The following is a 20,819-nucleotide window of genomic DNA, read 5'->3' on the forward strand; positions in this document are numbered from 1 at the left end:
GTCACCGTGTGTAGTACTGCCTCGCAACTATAGCATTCAGCTGCATGACCGGCAATAGATGAACCATGCTGCGCACTAAAAAGAGCTGACGATGAACAACTACAGTATATGGGGACGATAACAGAGTCATTAATTAGGCCGAGTTCACACAAACGTGTGTGACTCACACACGTGCTGCGGCCCGCAATGCATGATTGCCGGCCGTAGTTAACCTGCATCGGATTGCGCACCCATTCACTTTAATCGGTCCGCGATCCGACCGTTCCGCAAAAAGATAGGACATGTTCTATATTTTTGTGGAATGGAAGTACGGGGCGCAACCCCACGGAAGCAGTACGTAGTGCTTCCGAGAGGTCCAGTTTCGTGCGGCCGTTCCGCAATTCCGGATTTTAGGACCCATTGAAGTAAATGGGTCCGCATCCGTGATGCGAAATGCACACGGAACTGTAGCCGTGTATTGTGGTCTGCAATTTGCTGGCCGCAATATTGCCACGGATAACACACGTTCGTGTGAACTAGGCCTTAGGGGAATGATAACTGACCCAGGTGGTGGAGACATGTCACTAACACAACTGGCCCATGCCAAGCAACGTCTTCACTGACTTCAGGGCTCTGTTTGATCTGAGGACGGTGTGGACGTGCACATGTCCTTAGCGCTGGATGTGAGCAACGACAATCGTGTATGGGTTCGGAGACCTGTGTTACACATCCCTCCTCACAGACAAACGGAGGGCAACAGAGACACTACTAGACCCTTGCAGTGCTTCATCCCTCTGGCTCAGAGAAATCAGAACACGTTGAGTCATGCTGCGTTAACGCAGTGGTCTGCTACAGAATTGATGCGCCTTAGATCTAAAATTATAGCTGAATGTTGCCGGTGTAGAGGATACCTGATAGATTTAATCAAAATTGAGTGATTTACAAATTTCAAATTGTTTTACAAAAACATTTTTTCATTGGAAAGATTTCATAAATTATATATGTTACGACATTACAGTTTTAAATTTAACGTGTTTTTATTAGATTTTTAATTGTATTCATGGTCTGATGGGTGGTGCATTCATAAATTCACATTCGTGCTACATAGTTCGAAAATGATACAATCTGAGGTGTATTATTTTAGTGTTGGTGCTGCACCTGTTTGATCGTGGGGCCATTCTTTTTATTTTTTTATTTTTTTTTTTAAACAATTTTATTGATTATTAATTATCACAAACACAACATTCGGGTGGATACCCCGACAAGCAATACAATGTATATGCAAAGTATAGAGGGTGCGCAGACCCACCTCTCAGTAAGTGTATCATTAAGTAAACAAACAGTCAAACTCGGGAACTCACGTCATAGGTCTCAGGTCTAACTCTATGAGACATTAATAGTTGCCGAGGCCTCATTTTTAGAGTGCAGTACATGAAAAGAAAAACTTCCCTTTGTTGTGGCTCGCTATCTGGTAATCGGTAGATAATGCACCGATAATAATTAACTATTAGTTGTGACTTGCATTTCCAACCTACCCAACCTGCCCTCCAATTGCTCCAACAGGTACCAACCCGTTAAAGTGAATGGTTGCATTATACTCCTTATTTCCGTGTCCGACATGTAACAAACAATAAAAGATTTCCATTTCTTAAAAAGGCTTTGTGCGTGCTTATCTTTTTCATTCATTATGAAAATCCTTTCTAAGTGGAATACCTTTTTCAATTGGGACTCTATCATGGTCATGGTAGGAGGCGCTGGTTCCAACCAGTGTTGTAGAATGGTGCGCTTCACTACCATACATATGGAATGAAAAAGATGTGGAAGACCTCTCTCTCCAGCCTCCTCCTCCTCACAGTGAAAGATACAGAGCAAGGGAGTCATACGAACTCTTATCCCCCAGATTTTGTGAATCATTTCTCCAACCAAGGTCCACAATTGCACACTTTGAGGGCAAGTCCACAGGCCATGTAACAAGTTTGTAAACCCCAAGTTACATTTAGGACAGTTAACTAAGCGGTCTGGCTTAAGCGGATGAGGGGGGATATTAAATCCGTAGATTGCCCTATGTATGATCCTTAACTGCGTATCCCTCCACACTTCATTCACTATATGCTTTCTGACCCTCAGCCACCCATTCTGTATTTTTGGGGCAATATTATCTACCCCCAACTGCTCTTCCCATTTATCAAAGCTGTTAACATTATAATTTTGTGCATCTTCCTTACGGAATCCATAGTATATAGATGATACTGAACTTCTACCTCCTCCCCCTCCCAAATCAAGGAGTTTGTCTAAAACGTTCCTTTTGATCTCCTTGTGTACAAGTAGCAGATTAGAATGGAAAGCATCTTTTATTTGAATAAATAGTATTATCTGAAAAGGGTGCAGTGAGAACTTATTAACGATCTCGTGGACAGACAACCACCTTGGCTCAGTGTCGTGCAAGAGATGCTTAACGTGTGTGATACCTTTGGACCTCCACTCAGCAAACAGCCTATTAGTCTGGCCCTGCTTAAATTCAGGGTTTCCCCACAAGGGAAGGTGTTTGGATATGCGGTAAGACAGCCAATACTTCCGTCTTAATATTCTCCAAGACGCTATGGTGTCCTTAATAAGAATAGAGCTTTTAATTACTGTTGGAATACATGTCAATCTTGCATGCAATAATGCTGCAAGAGACCAAGGAGCACAGAATTCGCTTTCCAATAGGAAATCGGAGTAATAGTTGGTTTTGTTCACCCAATCCGCTATGTGTCTAGCCATGCATGCAAGATTATAACGTCTGACATCAGGAGAGGCTATGCCGCATAACTCCCCAGGTGCTGTTAGTTTGTGGTAGCCAATCCTTGGTGGTTTACCCTTCCATAAAAAATCAGTAAAGGCACTTCTCAGCCTATTCACGTCGGCGTGCTTTAAAAGCAAGGGTATTGTTTGCATTGGGTACAATAATTTGGACATCGACATCATTTTAAGTAAATGATTGCGCCCCATCAGTGAAAGCGGGAGAGTACGCCAATTTTGTAATTCAGCTATAATTTTAGAGATCAAGGGTCCATAGTTAAGTCTATACACCGACTCCATTGTTCTTCCTATTTTAATGCCCAGATACGTGATGTAAGAGCTAGCAATAGGTATGTTTTCCACAGTCCTTAGTGAACTGCTAATAGTTGGGGCGCGTAAAAATAGAATCTCACTTTTGGAATAATTAACCCTAAGTCCCGAACACTCTCCAAAAGTTTGCAGAACTTGAGTAACCTTGGCCAAGTCTGAAACAGGGTTCGCCATAAATAAAACTACATCATCCGCAAACAATGCTAGTCGGAGCTGACGGGAACCCACCTCCAGGCCCTCAAATACATCAGATGAGTCTAAATATTGTGCAAGCGGTTCTATAGCCAAGTCGAATAAGAGGGGGGACAAGGGACATCCCTGCCTCGTTCCCCTTTGCAGAGAGAAACGTGGTGATAAAAAGCCCGGTGTGCTTACCCGTGCACGGGGATTCGAGTATATCCTAGTAAGGACCGAGCGGAAAAGACCTGAAAAGCCCATTTTATCCAATACATGATTAAGCCAGTCCCAGCTAATGCTGTCAAAAGCTTTCTCCGTATCTAGGGTAACCATAGCTGGATTCTTTCCTCTATACTTCACGGAGTTAGCCACCAACAGTGCCAAGAACGCCTTTCTTATGTTGGTTACAGCCGACCTTCCTTTGACGAAACCCGTTTGTCTCGGTGATATCAAGGAAGGAAGTATGTCCGCCAACCTATTAGCAAGGAGCTTTGACAGAATTTTCAAGTCCTGGTTAATCAAGGAAATAGGCCTATAAGATGAGGGGTCTTCCGGGTCCTTTCCTTTTTTGTGTATGAGCGTGATTAACGCAGTATTCATGTGCTCTGGAATAACATGACCATTAACTATGTCTAGGAAGGCCGTAGTCAATATAGGAGATAGTTGTTCGTTCAGAGCTTTATAAAAGTCCGCCGTGTACCCATCTGGACCCGGGGCTTTCCCAGAAGGAAAAGTTTTGATGGTGGCTTGTATTTCTACAGCAGTTATAGGGGCGTTAAGAATCGAGAGCTGATTCTCTGTGAGGGCTGGAAGAGACCGGCTACTTAAAAAGAGGCTATTCTCTCCCTCAACATTTTTGCTGTCCTGATAAAACTGTGAAAAATAAGTTCCTAGAAGATCTGTTATTTGCTTTGGTCTGTGCTCCCTGGTCCCGTCACCTTTCCGTAGACAATGTATGTGGGTCCTAGGCTGCCTACCCTTGGCCAGAGAGGCTAACAGTCTCCCTGATTTGTGCCCAAACTTGTGCAGTTCAGACTCTAATTTTGTTCTTCTAATGCTTTCCAATTTATCTGCCCATATGTCGAAGTCCCTTCGGGCCAAGACCCATTTTTCTCTGTTTGACGGAGTCTGAGCCCGAAGGAAGTCACCATACGCCCTGCGCACCACTTCACTCGCTGCCTGATATCGTTGTTTGGCCGTTTTTTTCAATGAGGAAACATGAGATATTAGTCTGCCTCTCAACACAGTTTTCCCGGTTTCCCAAAACAGTAATGGGGAGTGAACATGAGCCTGGTTATCAGTGCTATACTCCATCCACCATCCCCGTAATAAGGCCAGAAAACTCTCATCCTTTACTAGAAAATTAGGGAATCTCCAAATGTAGTCCTCGCCCCTGGGAAACCTGTCAGCTAGATCTACCAGCACAGGAGAGTGGTCCGAGACCACCATATCTCCAATTGAGACATGCAACACATTGTGAAGGGCCTCAGGGGATAGAAATATGTAGTCTATTCTGGACCAACTATCATGCGCATTCGAGTAGTGTGAGAACTCCCTGTCCTGGGGGTGGTGGATTCTCCAGCAATCCCTAAGAGTAGCCGAGTCAGCAAATCTCGCCAACAAGTCTACCGGTTTTCTATGACCTGCAGGTTTCTTATCTTCTTGGACGTCCATTACAAGATTAAAATCCCCACCCACTATTTTGTATGGATGTGAGTCGCTCAGCAATTTGTGCTGTACCGTATCTAAGAAAGCTTTCTGATCCTGGTTAGGAGCGTATATATTGTATATACTATAATTTCCGAAATGTGTATATGCACCATTCTACCTACGTCATCAGATTCAACTGAGTGTATTTCCGAAGAGAGATGACTTCCAAGCAGAATCAAAGCTCCTGCTTTCCTCCCCATGGCGGCAGAGCCTATTACAGTTCCCACCCACATCTTTTTCATCCTGTGGAAATCTTCCTCAGGGAGATGGGTCTCCTGCAGCAACGCTATGTCTACCTTAAGGCGCTTCAGATGGCGCAGTATTTTCATGCGTTTATTCGGGGAACGCAGCCCCTTAACATTCCAGGAAGCTATTCTCATACCAGCGTGCTGCAGGTCGAGCCATATTTCAGATCTAACAGCCTAAACCTTGGGCCATGTACTTGTTGGCCCACAAATAACAAGAGGTCACCTCCCAGCAGAGTGTCCCCCTGATCAGTTAAACCCAGTATATGACGGCCTATGAGACTGTGAGTGTAGATCCCATGAACATATAGAACAAACATAAAAAGAGGACAACAAGTAAACACGTAAATCCAATGTAGCATATTACTCTAAGTTGTAGACTTTCCTTTTTTCTGGCAATACCCTGTAAGCCACCAACCCTCCTCACTGGCAGCCTATATCCCATTAAAGGGCTCCGTGTTCAATGCAGTCTCCTGTGGAAAAAGATAAGTTAGCAAACAAAAAACCTGTCCTTTCTCAGACATTTGCAGGAAGATGCCGACACGGGGATCAGTATTTCTTGGGAGAAGCTCGACTTTTAGCAGACAGTCCAGCAGACATTCTACTCCAGTCCTGATGCCTGGGTGATTTACCCTGGGGCCTGGAATCCAAGCGAGGACTACTTGGTTCTGTCTCCGCAGCACTCAGATGTTGAATAAAATCCTCTGCTTCTGTAGGGTCAGCAAATTGATGAGTCGATCCGTCTGCATCTTGAATCTTGAGAATAGCTGGAAACATAAGCTGGAATTTAATTTTCTTCTGATACAGTCCAGAGCAAATATTGCTAAAGGCCCTTCGTTTACGCTGAACCTCAGCAGAGTAGTCAGCAAATAGGAGCACCTTACTGCCTCTCAGGACGAGCGGTTCTCTGTGACGTCTGTACGCTCTCAATATCTCTTCTTTATCAGAGTAATCTAGATATTTGCAGATGGCTTGATGTGGCCTCTGCTGCTGGCGGGATGCTGAGGTAGTCTGGATGTCCCTCTGTGGGCCAATACGATGAGCTCTCTCTACCCTCCTTTTCCCAGGGAGACCAAGAGCCTGAGGGAGTTCGGAGTCAAAAAGATGGCGTAACTCATGCTGCTGCACTGTTTCAGGAACACGCACCAGCCTCAGATTGCTTCTCCTGGATCTGTTTTCCAGGTCATCAACTTTGTCTGCTAGATGATTAGTAAGTTTAAGCAGATCATTGTATTTGGTGGAGATATCCGTAGCATCCTCCTCCATGCACGCCACCCTCTGCTCCAGCTCCTCAAAGCGGTGGTCATGCACTAAGATTTCCTCTTGCAGCTTATTTAACGTTGCCTGCACTGTGGAGGATAATGACGCTATAAGGTCAGGGGCTAGTTGTTTTGCCACCTCCATTGCCAACGCCTTTAAGTCCACCTTGCCCCCCTCCGATTCAAACATATCCACCTGTGTGGAGCAAAGCGCATCCATATGCTCCTTCCCGTCGGTCTGCCTCTCCGCTGTGGTAGGAGTTGGAGTCGGCGCCATCTTGGGAGACGCACACTCGGCGGCCTGAGATTCTCGGCTTGAGGAGACGCTTTTGTGCCCGCTTCGGAGCAGGTAACGCTCCATGTACTTCTGCAGCGGCGATTATGCAATGTCCCCCTCCTTAAAACAGGAGCGGGGGCTTGATAGTGGGCTGATGTAAAGCTGCACAGTGAGGAGCGGGCTTCTCTGTGTCCTCACATACCAGCGCCGGAACCGGAAGTTTTCGTGGGGCCATTCTGTGTAATATATTTTGGATGCACCTTTAGCTGCTGCTTTAGCTGCTTCTGCTGCTGCTGCCTGTCCTGCTGATTTGGGACAAGCTATATGTGTGCCTCATTTGATACCAATTTAAAAAATCCTCTGGTGGATGCTGCCGCCTGTCCTGACTCCTGATCTATCCTAGTCATCTAGGGGCATAATAACACTCAATCTACTGCTGCTGCTTCATGTCCTGCTGATTTGGGCCTAGCTATATGTGGGCCTCATTCAATACCATTTTCTAAAAACCTCTGGTGGATGATGCCGCCTGTCCTAACTCCTGATCTATCCTAGTCATCTAGGGGCATAATAACACTCAATCTACTGCTGCTGCTTCATGTCCTGCTGATTTGGGCCTCGCTATATGTGGGCCTCATTCAATCAAATTTTCTAAAAACCTCTGGTGGATGATGCCGCCTGTCCTAACTCCTGATCTATCCTAGTCATCTAGGGGCATAATAACACTCAATCTACTGCTGCTGCTTCATGTCCTGATGATTTGGGCCTAGCTATATGTGGGCCTCATTCAATCAAATTTTCTAAAAACCTCTGGTGGATGATGCCGCCTGTCCTGACTCATGATCTATCCTAGTCATCTAGGGGCATTATAACACTCGATCTACTGCTGCTGGTATTGAACATTTGTTGACAATACCCTAATGAAAAAACATATATAATATTTTTTTTATTTTGATATCTAAAAAATGTTCATGCTAGGGAGCTTATAGATCGTACTCTGGAGCAATATCAGAATTTTATGATTTTGAATGATTCAAGATTTAACATGTTCCGGAGTGATAGGCTCAACCAAAAAAGATGAAGTGATTCACCCATCATGACTAGTGTGTACTGTACAAGCTTGTTGGTCCAGTGCTATATTCTGGCGTTGCTAGAGTTGTCCCAGTCTATGTTCAGCATTGAGCAACATTATGTTTTTAAAGAATCAGGTCAAAAGACTAAATCAACAGATCAAGTGACCAGGTTAGTAATACATTAATTAATGTTTTCTTCCGTGATGCCATGAGCAGTCTAGAATAAGACAATGGCATCATGCATATTGTATCAAATGTGAACTAGTGGTTCAGGGAGCATTAGACCTAATTTAAATCCATGTACAAACAAGATATTTGAGACCTTTACGACCTTATTTTTTTTTTTTTAAAACAGTGTACTTAACGGTTATTTAATTCAATTATTCTGCAGAGTTATGAATCAGAACTTTTGAGTCTGCATTTTACTACAGTGTTAACTGTAAAACATGAAGGTTCTTAATTGTGCGTAGGCAACCAGCATGGATCACTTTTTCTACTTTGCACTATAACAAGTCTAGAGTGTAGAATTCTCAAAACATGTTTTGGATTGTTCATATTCATGCATGTGCTGTGTTAATTATGTATTGTCAATATTTAGACTAAGAAATACGTATATCAATAATACAATAAAAAAAAAGTGTTGTTTGGCTTCATTTACAAAATTAAATTATTTTACTTTATTTTATTATCTTTTGTTTATTTTAAAAAATTGGGTTTGGGGCACCAATGTTGTGGTTCACGATGTAGCAAGTTGTGGACCGCATGTGGCTTTCCCTTGTCAAAAGGTCTTGTGCAATAAAAATATTACTCGACTTATTGATGAACCTAATTAAAAAAAATATTTTTTATGTTTTTTTTCTTCTACGGATTAAGGTTCTAACATGGTGTTGTCTGTTGTCCTGGGAGGGATGGCTGACTTCCATGTTGATCTATCTACATGGTTGGGTCTGACTGGCGTTAGACTCATCCGTGTGACAATCCGGTTTTGTTAATGAAGCCTGAATGACACATGTATATAGGGATATTTACTTTTATATATTTCTTTAAATATTGACAATAATGTAATGATAATTTGCACATGCAAAATATATATAGACACAGCTTTAAAAAATTTTAATTAAAAAATACGTACTATATAATGTTCCTCACCAGTTGGAGAATTCCTATACTCTGAGTCATGTAATCACATTTTTTGGTCTGTTTGGCGGAAGCAATGCCAGGACATTTAAATTTTGTTGTAATAAGTGCACTATAAAGGATCCGTGCTGTTTAGTTTTTACAACATGCCTTTACCATTTTACTTATAATTACTGATTTATTTTTTTTGTTGTGGGGTATCCACAATTATTTCTAAATAAGAGATTAACGGTGGATTATAAGGCCTACACCAACCATAAATGCTCATATTATCCAATTGCTTAATAATTATGTGTAGGCAATATACTCAACGATTATCAAGGACTACTGCTATTATCAATATGCATTGAACTTCTGTGTAGGACAAATAATGCCAATTTTATATGTACATGCAGGTGATGTTTGTCAGTGTACTGATGAGTTTGTGATGGAGTATAGGGGCCTTACTGTAAACTAATGTTTTGAAATGAATAGGAAAACTTCAATTAATAAAATAAAAACAAACACACAATATATAAATCAACAAATAAAATAATATTTTTATAAAATCTGAATAAAATAACAATTTAACAATTGGCCTTAAGGCAAGGCCTTTATAACATTAATTAAGTTGAGGATTTCCTCTACCGCCTTGCTGTGCTGCTCCTCCAGGACAGCCATTTGGTGGGAGTACAGCACCCTCAGCTCCCTTATCTTGCGGCAGTGCTGCTCCCGGAACTGCCGCAGTAGTGCGACATGGTCCCTTTGAAGGACCTTCACCTTGTCCTTCAGGGCTTTAATTACTGTTAAAAATAAAAAATTATAATTAAATATATATATATAGTAATTTTTAAATATGGGTTTATTAGTTTGACATCTGATTAAATGCAATTTAGTGAATATTGTATAAAGCTGTTCACTATTGGCGATTGTAGGTGAAAAAAATAATATGAAAAATATATTTTTCAGATTAAACGTCTATATAAAATCAGATTTTTTTTTTTTTTACCTAACATTAGTCCATGAATAGTCTGTCATTGAGGTCATAATTTACATATGATATTTGATTTGTATCATAAATTTATATTTATTGGTATAAATGATAGGGCTCTTATTTTTTTTTACTTTTTATAATCATTTTATTTTTCAATAATATTGCAACGACGAGATTGAAAAGTGTGAAAAATATAAACGAATTTACGTTAATCAGTACGTCTGGAATAAGCACACCTGTTTTGTTTCTGGAGTTTTGTGTTTATCCCTTTCATGACCAAGGGTCATTGATGCCCCAGTGTCCAGGTCAAAATTTACAAATCTGACATGCGTTACTTTATGTGGTAATAGCTTTGGAACACTTTTACTTATCCACGCCATTCTGAGATTGTTTTCTCGTGACACATTGTACTTCATGATAGTCATATATTTGAGTCAATATATTTCACCTTTATTTATGAAAAAATCCCAAATTTACCAAAAATTTTGAAAAATTCACAATTTTCCAAATTTCAATTTCTCTGCTTCTAAAACAGAAAGTGATACCTAATAAAATATTTATTACTTAACATTCCCCATATGTCTACTTTATGTTGGCATCATTTTGGAAATGTCATTTTATTTTTTTAGGACGTTAGAAGGCTTAGAAGTTTAGAAGCAATTACAATTTTACAATTTTTAAGAAAATTTCCAAAACCCACTTTTTAAGAACCAGTTCAGGTCTGAAGTCACTTTGTGGGGCTTATATAGTGGTAACCCCCATGAATGACCCCATTGTATAAACTACACCCCTCAAGTTACTCAAAACTGATTTTACAAACTTTGTTAACCCTTTAGGCGTTCCACAAGAATTAAAGGAAAATGGAGATGAAATTTCTAAATTTCACCTTTTTGGCAGATTTTCCATTTTATAATTTTTTTTTCTTTAACACATTGAGGGTTAACAGCCAAACAAAACTCAATATTTATTACCCTGATTCTGTAGTTTACAGAAACACCCCACATGTGGTCGTAAACTGCTGTACGGGCACACGGCAGGGCGCAGAATGAAAGGAATGCCATACGGTTTTTGGAAGGTAGATTGTGCTGGATTAGTTTTCTGAACGCCATATGTTTTTTATTTTTCTGCCGATCGTCTTGCGCAGGGGCTCGTTTTTTGCAGAAAGTGTTGAGGTTTTTATTGGTACCATTTTTGGGTACATAGGATTTTTTGATCATTCATTATTACACTTTATGGGGCAAGGTGACCCAAAAATTGGCTGTTTTGGAACAGTTTTCATTTATTTATTTTTACAGCGTTCATCTGATAAGTTAGGTCATGTGATAGTTTTATAGAAAAGATCGTTACGGACGTGGCAATGCCTAATATGTATACTTTTTCTTATTTATTTAAGTTTTACACAATAATAGCATTTCTGAAACAAAAAAAATGATGTTTTAGTGTCTCTATAGTCTGAGAGCCATAGCTTTTTTATTTTTTGGGCGATTGTCTTAAATAGGGTATCATTTTTTGCGGAACGAGGTGACGGTTTGATTGGTACTATTTTGGGGGTCATAAACCTTTTTGGTCGCTTGCTGTTGCACTTTTTGTGATGTAAGGTGACAAAAATAGCTTTTTTGACACTGTTTTTTTAATTTTATTTTTATGGTGTTTATCGGACTGGGTCTATCATGTGATATATTTATAGAGACGGTTGTTACGGACGCGGTGACACCTAATATGTGTAGTTTATTTCATTTTTTCTTTTTTTTTTTATAGAAAAAGGCAATTTATTTTTTTCATTTACATTTTTTTTTTTCATTTTTATTATTTTCACTTTCTTTTTTTATCAAGTCCCACTTGGATCATGAAGATCCAGTGAAGCTGATGGCTGTACTATACTTTGCAATGCTCTTGCATTGCAAAGTATAATACTATTAGATGCCCTGTAGGTGGCAACAGCGGACGCTTTTGCAAAGCGTCCGGTTGCCATGGCAACCATCGGGTGCCGCAATCACAGCGCTGCAGCCCCGATGGTTGAGAGAGGGAGCTCCCTCCCTCTATTAACCCCATAAATGCCGCAATCGCGGCATCTATGGGGTTACAGGAGAGTGTCAGCATAGAGCTGACACTCTCTGCAGATGGCGGCGGCTCAGTAATGGAGCCGCCGCGATCACAAACAGCAGGGGGATCGGGGGGTTCGGGGGCAGCGCTGGAAAGGGGGGGGATCGGGGGGGGGGGTATGGCCGCCAATATTGAGGGAGGCTGGGGCAGGATGGGCGGGTCAGAATGAAAGCATGGGGCGGGGAGGGGGCGGACCGCATCAGGGCAGCTGCCTGCCTCTAGATGATCTGCAGACGGACACAAGGGGGGGCTTGGAGGGGCACAGCCACAGATCGGGGGCACAGATGGGGGGGTATTATGAGGACCCTACCTGATTTCATGCTCTGATCTGCAGAGCGCAGATCAGAGTATGAAACCGGCATTTTCTTCACTGCCGCGATCCGATTGGTTAGTCTGCACAGACTAACCAATCGGATCGATTGTCGGCAAGGGGCCACTCTGATTGGTCCCTTGCCGGCATTACTGCACTGTATGCTGTCCGTGACAGCAGCAGGGCACGGGCAGAAGCTTTAATCCAAGCGCTTTGCAGCGCTTGGATTAAAGAGCTGGTTTGACGTTTATACACGTGGTAGCTGCACGGGGTATGTGCAGCTATCACGTATATATACAGATTGCGGTCGGGAAGAGGTTAATATTGATTTTTGAACGGGGTTTAAATAGTTAACATAGACATTGGGTGGGACATGTCTCACCCGTACTCCATCCTATGTTCTCATAACGGTGCTGTTAAAAAGGCTTTTAAGATAAAGTGTGGACAGGCCATCCCAACGCAGAACAATCTGAGAAGGGAACCAGAATGGTGACAGACTGTAGTGTGTTGCGATAGTACTGTCTTTTTACCCTGCTTGTAATGAACTGTAAGTTTGGGACTTTATGTTATCCAATATAACTAAACTAATACGTGTGTGTGTGTGTGTGTGTGTGTGAATAAGTTTAAACAACAAAAGCACATTGTGGCAAACTCAGCCACTGTATATTGTCATTCCTGTATGTACGATGTTATTGCATATGTGTATGCCACTTTAAAGAACCAAGCGTATATATGTTTTGTGTAATATGGTTCAGGTGGGCTGTAACGTTCCTATGCTGGCTGCATGAAAACCGCCAGCATTCATGCAATTGTATGTTGTTATGTGAGGGCACCCAGATAGCTAATTTTATTGTATTTGTGTATTCTTTGCCTTGTGGACTTCTGCCAAGTTTGACAGTCTGGTCTGCTGCAAAAATAAAACATCAGCTTCAACACGGCTGAAAAAATCAAAGGCTGCGTAGCGAGCCGCATCAGATTTAACGCTGGCGACATTAATGGTCGCCAGTGTGAGCTGAGTGGGTACCGCCATACTTGGTGTTTAAGCTGAATGTCCTCCATCCTTCCCACCTTTCCTACTCCTCCCGGGGCTATCCTCTAAGGCGGCACGACCTCTTTTGAGAGAGACGGTGGTGTCCATACCTTCTGTCACCACCGCTCCCTCTTGCGTACCGCCCCTGTCTTTCTTAGTTCCGGGAATCGGGTTTGCCTCCTCTTCTGGGGACATTACATCCACACCAGAGAGGGGCACGGGGCCTCCTGGAAGTTCTCCCACCTTCGCCTCCGGTACCCCACTTTTTACCTCCTCCCCAGATGAAGAGGAGGCGGAGGTCTCATACAAAGTGAGATACCGGTTGGAGAGCTCAAGAGGGGAGCCAGTTACGCCTTCCCTGGCTACTTTGGTCAGGCTCGTTCTCTTTTTTGAGTATCGTTTCCATCTGTTGGTATAGGACCCAGTCTCACTACCCTCTGCTGCGCTTTCGTAGTGCGAAGACTGGGTCCCATCGGCTCGGTCTAGTCTCTTGATTTCCGCACTTAGCTCCCTGTCCCCTAGGGTCTCCGAACTACGGGAGTCAGCCACTTGGGGAGGGGCAGACATCACCCCATTGTGGTGGGGTTCCTTCCGCTCCCTCTCCGCCTGGCGCCTCTCCCTCCGCCTCTGCCGGGACGGACCGCTCTTGGTCTTCACTGACCCCTCAACTCGACTGTCTCCGCCAGCACCCGCCTCAGCCGAAGGGACCTCCCGGCCCACTCCTGCGTGAGCTTGGGCCGCATTAACCTCTGAGAGGGGACAACGACTAAATGCGTGTCCGAGCACACCACACAGGTTGCACCTAATCTCCTTACAAGATGCGGCAAGGTGACCTGTCCCTCCACACAACGCGCACTTCTGCACTTGGCAGCTGGCGCTGAAGTGTGAAGGGCTGCCGCACTTGTGACAGAGCTTAGGCTGCCCCCTGTAGAAAAAAAGAATCCTATCCTGGCCGATGAAGGCAGAGGATGGAATGTGGGAAACCGTACTTCCCAGACATTTCAACTTCACATTGAAAGTCCAGGCTCCCGACCAAATGCCAAATTCGTCCAGGTTTTTAGATGGTACACCCTGGACGTCACCGTACCTGCTTAGCCAGGTCAGAATGTCAACGCAAGAAAGCGATTCGTTACGGTTCAAAACGGTCACTTTCTTGACGTTGTTCTGACGGGTTATCGCCTGGGCGAAAAACCCCTTCCAATCCGGTAAGTTCTTCACCAGCTCATACCCGGACCACAAAAGCTCTAGGCCCTCCGGCCGGGCAAAGCTGATGTCGAACTCCCTGGAACCATAGGGATGTATCAGGGTGAAGATGTCAACCACCCTGAAACCCATCCCAAGCAGGAGCTCCACCACCCTTTTCCTTGTAGGGCAGGCATCATTGCTTCTCCACTTGAGACAGACTACATTCCGTCTGGTCCCAGGGCCGGTTGTGGGCAGGGACCAGGTGGTCTCGCCTCCCCTTTCCTCTCGGAAAGCCCGCAGGCCGTGCCTGTCTATCCATAAGGATAGGTCTACCTTCTCACCCTCTACTGTTATTGAACTCTCACCCCTTCTGAGAGCCTCCAGGTGTCGCCGTTGCAAGTCGCCAACCGCGACTCCCGGGTATGAGGAAGCCAACGAGGGCAGCCCCCCACGGCCGCAGCCACACTGGCATAACTTCTGCCAGGTGTTACAGCCGCAGGAAGAACCGGCCCCCCCCCCACTAAGCTAGTACCAGATGCTACACCGGATCCCTCCGGAGGGCGAATACCAGGAGCCGCAACCGCCACTTTTTCAGCGACGGTCCGCTGACCCCCGGTCCCCCCCCACCTTTGGGACCCGATGCAGCACCCCCACCACTACTACTATCAACACCCCGCTTGCAATCACCCCCTCTCCCTGCTGGGACAGCTGGCGCAGCAGATGTCACCACATTATTTACATTATTTACATTTTTATCATTAGCATTTTGCACACTGCCACTTTCATTGCCACTGGCCAAGCCCCCCCCCGCTGCCCTTAGGATATGGGCACTGACGATCATACCCCCCCCCCTCCCCAGCAATTGATTCAGCGCTGGAGGAGGAGGCAGAAACAGAGGGGGCTTGTCCAGCGGCAACGTACACCGCCATATGTTCTGGCGCAATGACTCCTTTTTTTACCGAGGACCGGAGCGCCGCAGACCTATTCTTCCCGGCAGCCCCGGCCCCCGGATCTTCAACGCGCGAACGTTTTATCGCGCCCGCGCGTCCACTTTCTCCTCCACTTTCTCCTCCGGGAGACCAGGCACCCCCCCAGCCGCGCCCACATGCGCGCCGACAGGAGGGCGCCCAGACACACCCCTAGCCATGCCTCCAACCGCACTCTCTGCCTTTTCCCCGATCCCCGCCGCAACTTGGCAGCCGCAGGCGGAGTCTCAGGTTCCATGTTGCTATGTGTGGGAGGAACGGTGACCCCATCGCACCGCCCCAGCACCACCCTACACGCCGGAACGGCGGGGCCACCTCTTTCACGGGGGCTAACTCCGGTGCCGGACCACCCCCCCTCCCACAGGGGAGTGGCCATCAGCTCCGGAGGTCCCCGACTGGGCAGTATTGCCCGTCACCGCAGGCACATATACAAAACATGTCTGTTCTTTTTTTTCTTTTTTCTTCTCTAGCAGCTCATCACCAAAAGCAAACCCCTGTAAATCAACAGGGGATTCCAGCAATTTAATCTCTTTTAACAGTCCACCACCGCCATCTTCCTCGCTGTACATCCCATCATCGTCTGATTCAGACGAAGGTAAGCAGAACTGCTCCGGGGGTACACCACTGTAAGTCTCAATTGCCACTGAGTCCATAGACGGGGGGGGGGGGGGCATGCTCCGGCAGTATGGGTTGGGATCCTGCCTGGGATGCCAGGGATCCAGAGCATACCTCTTCCCCCTCACCCCCCTCATCCCCATACAGATCCTTTTTAATTTCAGCTTCCATATCTGAGAAGCGCTCCCCATTTAGGAGTTTCTCCTTAAAGTAGAGGCAGGGCCTGGGCTGGGGAGAAAGGTGGAAACTCTCCCCACAAGCCTGGTTCCGCCCAGGGGATTAAGATGAAATCACCCTGGGCCTTGCTGCCTCTGGAGGTTCAGGAGCTCCACCCAAGCACGTCCTCCCTCCTTGCTGGCTGGAGCTGGAACTCTTTTATTTTATATAAAATTACAAAACATAACATAAAAATATATACAAAACACAAACAAACTTAAACAAAAGACAGCATTCCAGCTGCCCCAGCCACATTCTCACACACGTTCATACCTACAACTATAAACCTACTAAACAACACACTATAATAAATAAAACTTACCTAGCCGGTTCGGCTATAATCCTAACCCAAAAATAAACGGAGAAAAATAAAACTAAAGAAAATCAAAAAGTCAAACTGTAAACAAAACAAGGCTACTTCGCCATAACATAATATAACATTGGGCAACCTGCCCCTAAAGAAAAAAAAAATGTTAAAAAATTGTTTGTTTGTTTGTTGTTTTTTTTGGGGGGATTTTTTTTTTGGGGGGATTTTTTTTTGGGGGATTTTTTTTTAATTATTTTTTTTTTAATTATATAATAACACTACACACTAAACATCTTATCCTAACCTAAACTGTCCCTAGCCACTCCCTATTCTAAACTAAGACCCTCAGGGCTGACCTCCGCCTCATGTCCTCAGCATGTCCGCATAGTTCGAGGCCAGCCCCACCTCCACCACCCACATCCAGCCCTCGCCCCATGTCCTCCCATGTCCGCTTAGTCCAGGACTGGATGCAGGCCCCCCCACACTTTAAAAGTGCCCTCCCCTCTCCCTAACCCACCCAACCTAACTAACTAACCCCCACTTACCATAAGATAATATATAAATAATATATATAATACCACACCAATAAACATCACCATAACTCACACATAACCACTCCCGAAGGACCAAGTTCAGCCTTTGCAAGCCTTTCAAAAAACCATATGCTTTATTTCAAAACATAAACCTAGGGTGAGAGTATCAGCCCACCACCAGGAGGAGTACTACTAGACTACGGTACACTAAAAGCAAAGCCTCTCCAGAGGAGAGAGGCCCTACTGGTACCCAGTCTTTCGTACTCAAGAGAACGCACCTTCACCAGGTCCCCTAGAATGTTCCTACACACCTCATCCACTGGGAGGACTTTCTGCTTCGTCGAAACTAAACATCGTGCATTCCACGTGTAGAACCTAACCACTATGCTAACTAGAAAACATGTGCACAGGTCCCTTCTTCCCAGGTCTCTGAGCACTCCATAGGCCCACTCCGCGTAGGAGAGGCTGGCTAGCCTAGACCAGCCAATGGAAGCTCCCACCCGTTTGTACACCTCTGTATTAAAGGGACACTGAAGCAGGAAGTGCTCCATACTTTCCAGTATGGAGCCGCACTCCTCCCGGGGACAACCCCTTTCATCAGAGTTCCTGTACTTCAGTTTGTCCCTTACATACAGCCTCCCGTGAAAGCAGCGCCAAGCCAAGTCCAAAAACTTCAAGGGGATCCTTGCAGAATATAGCAACTGTAACCCCTTGTCTAGATCCCGGCTTGGGCAATCCTTGAGGGCCAGGGGCTTTTGGAAGTGGGACAACAAGACCCTCTCGTCAAGGGACCTCCTTGACAGAGTCCTGATTTCCCCTACCTCCAAACCCCACCGGCGGATTACCTTCAGAATCGGGGTGACATAAGCCGGAAGATATCCGTGAGGCGTACGCAAGTCCTTCACTTGCCCTCCCGTCTCCCATTCCTGGAAGAAAGGCCGAAACCGCCCCCGGCAGGAGACTACCCACGGAGAAGCCCTCTCCATCCAGAGGTTCGCCAGATTAACCTTAACAAATGTGTTTACAAGAAACACCACGGGGTTGACCATAGATAACCCCCCTAGTCTCCTCGTGCGGTAAGTCATCTCCCTCCTGATCAGGTTCAGTCTATTCCCCCATAAGAGTTGGAAGAACAGACTGTAAACCCGAGTCCAGAGAGGCTCTGGCAAGATACACACACTGCCCAAATAGATCAGCAAAGGGAGCAAGAAAGCTTTGATCAGGTGCACCCTTTCCCTGAGGGTCAAAGACCAGCCCTTCCACTGGCCGACCTTCTGAGCGGCGATCTTAAGCCTGTCGTCCCAATTTTGGGTGGGATAATCCCCATGGCCGAAATGGATGCCTAGGACTTTGGCTGACGACTGGGGCCCTGGGAGGGTGTCCGGGAGATCAAAAGCTGAATCACCCCCTCCCAGCCAGGGACTCTCACACTTATCCTGATTGATCATGGACCCGGATGCCTCCGAGTAGCGATCCACCTCAGACATCACGTATTCCGCCTCCCCTTTCGAGGACACGAAAATGGTGACATCGTCAGCGTACGCTACTGTCCTCAGAGTGGCTTCCGGGGCCGCCGGATCCATCCCGACTCCCGCCAACGGTCCACGATTGACCCTCCTAAGAAAGGGATCAATCGCGAACACGTATAAAAGCGGGCTCTAAGGACAACCCTGGCGAACGCCAGACCCAACCTCAAAAGGGCAGCCAGACCAACCGTTCACAAGCGGGAAACTCTCCGCCCCCGCATACAAGATCTTTAACCAATCGACAAACCCCCCCGGCAGGCCATGCTTCAGAAGGACCGACCAGAGGTACTCGCGGTTCACCCGATCAAACGCATTTGCTTGATCTAAAGACAGCATGTACCTCCTCCAGTGGCCTGCCCTACTCTGTTCCACTGCCTCTCGGACACCGAGGACAGCACTAAAAGTGCTGCGGCCTGGAACTGAGCAATGCTGAGCCACCGAAAGAAGTCGAGGCGCGAACTTCACCAGCCTGTTAAACAGTATGTTGGCCAGAATCTTTCTGTCCGTATTGAGAAGCGCTATGGGACGCCAGTTCTCAATACGGCTCGGATCTTTACCTTTTGACAGAAGGATCAGGGCTGACCTCCTCATTGACTGAGGCAGAGTGCCCGAGGATAGACACTCATTGAATACCTCAGTCAAGAGGGGACATAAAGAGTTCTTAAAGGTCTTATAAAACTCGGATGTTAAGCCATCCGGGCCTGGCGACTTCTTCAGAGCTAACCCTTCCACCGCCAGGATAACTTCCTCCTTTCTGATCTCTTCTACCAAAACGTCAAAAGAGAGGTGAGCTTCTGACTCAGGGGTGACTTCAGCCAGGAAAGCCGACATCTTGTCCCGATCCAGATCCCTCTTCCCCAAGAGGCACGAGTAAAAGGATCTGACGACTTCCAGGATCCCTTATCTGGACCTGTTCAGAGACCCCGTACGATCAACCAGTCCTGTTATTAACTTACTCTTCACTGACATCTTACAGTTTCTGTAGGGGTCGGGCGAGCGGTACCTCCCGAAGTCCCTCTCAAAAACCAAAGATGTGTGTCTATCATACTGGCACCTCTTGAGCAAAGATTTCACCCTGGAGATATCCTCGCGGCTACCTCCAGTCGAGACCAGATCTTCGAGTTTCCTCCTCAGACTCTGATACAGGCGGTACCTGTCCAGAGACCTGAGGCTCGAGAGCTGGCGGAAGAACTTTGCAGCCCGGTCTTTGAATACCTCCCACCACTCTGACTTAGTGTCACAGAGATCCAGCAAGGTTACCTGATTCTGAAGAAAGTCCTCAAAGGATTGTCTCACCTCTGCTTCCTCCAGGACTCCCGCATTCAGCTTCCAGTAACCTCTTCCCATTTGGGGGGATTCTGAAATATTCAGAGAGAACATAATCAGACAGTGGTCTGAGAATTCTACCTCCACAACCCTTAAGGGTGAGAAGGTAGCTTCCTCCTTCAAAAAAAACCTGTCTATTCTAGACCTAATCCTATCTCCTCTATAGTAAGTGAAACCCCCATGGTCTGGGGTGTGCTTAATGTGGACATCCACCAGACGAGCCTCACTAGCTATGCTATTTAAAGTTATACTATCATAAGCCAGCCGGTCTCTGGTGCCTCCCCTATCTTGGGACCTTATTATGGTGTTAAAGTCCCCACCAAAGACCACTTGCCGACTTGTAAAAAGGAAAGGCTTGATCCTCATAAAGAGACATTTCCTTGATCCTCATAAAGAGACATTTTGAGAGAGACGGTGGTGTCCATACCTTCTGTCACCACCGCTCCCTCTTGCGTACCGCCCCTGCCTTTCTTAGTTCCGGGAATCGGGTTTGCCTCCTCTTCTGGGGATCTTACATCCACACCAGAGAGGGGCACGGGGTCGCCTGGAAGCTCTCCCACCTTCGCCTCCGGTACCCCACTTCTTACCTCCTCCCCGGATGAAGAGGAGGCGGAGGTCTCATCCAAAGTGAGATACCGGTTGGAGAGCTCAAGAGGGGAGCCTGTTACGCCTTCCCTGGCTACTTTGGTCGGGCTCGTTCTCTTTTTTTAGTACCGTTTCCGTCTGTTGGTATAGGACCCAGTC

At 45.8% G+C, this 20,819-nt stretch overlaps 1 long non-coding RNA gene across 1 annotated transcript in view; it reads left to right on the forward strand.

The window, feature by feature from the left end:
- The first annotated feature begins 3,444 nt into the window (after positions 1–3,444).
- LOC121004601 overlaps positions 3,445–20,819 on the forward strand; it is a 23,264-nt gene continuing 5,889 nt past the window's right edge. The window contains exons 1-3 of the long non-coding RNA XR_005779789.1: positions 3,445–3,455; positions 6,740–6,747; positions 9,975–9,977. This is a non-coding gene — a long non-coding RNA (uncharacterized LOC121004601). The remainder of the gene's footprint in view (positions 3,456–6,739; positions 6,748–9,974; positions 9,978–20,819) is intronic.

This window comes from Bufo bufo, chromosome 6, assembly GCF_905171765.1.
Source record: "Bufo bufo chromosome 6, aBufBuf1.1, whole genome shotgun sequence".
Taxonomy (NCBI): Eukaryota; Metazoa; Chordata; class Amphibia; order Anura; family Bufonidae; genus Bufo; species Bufo bufo.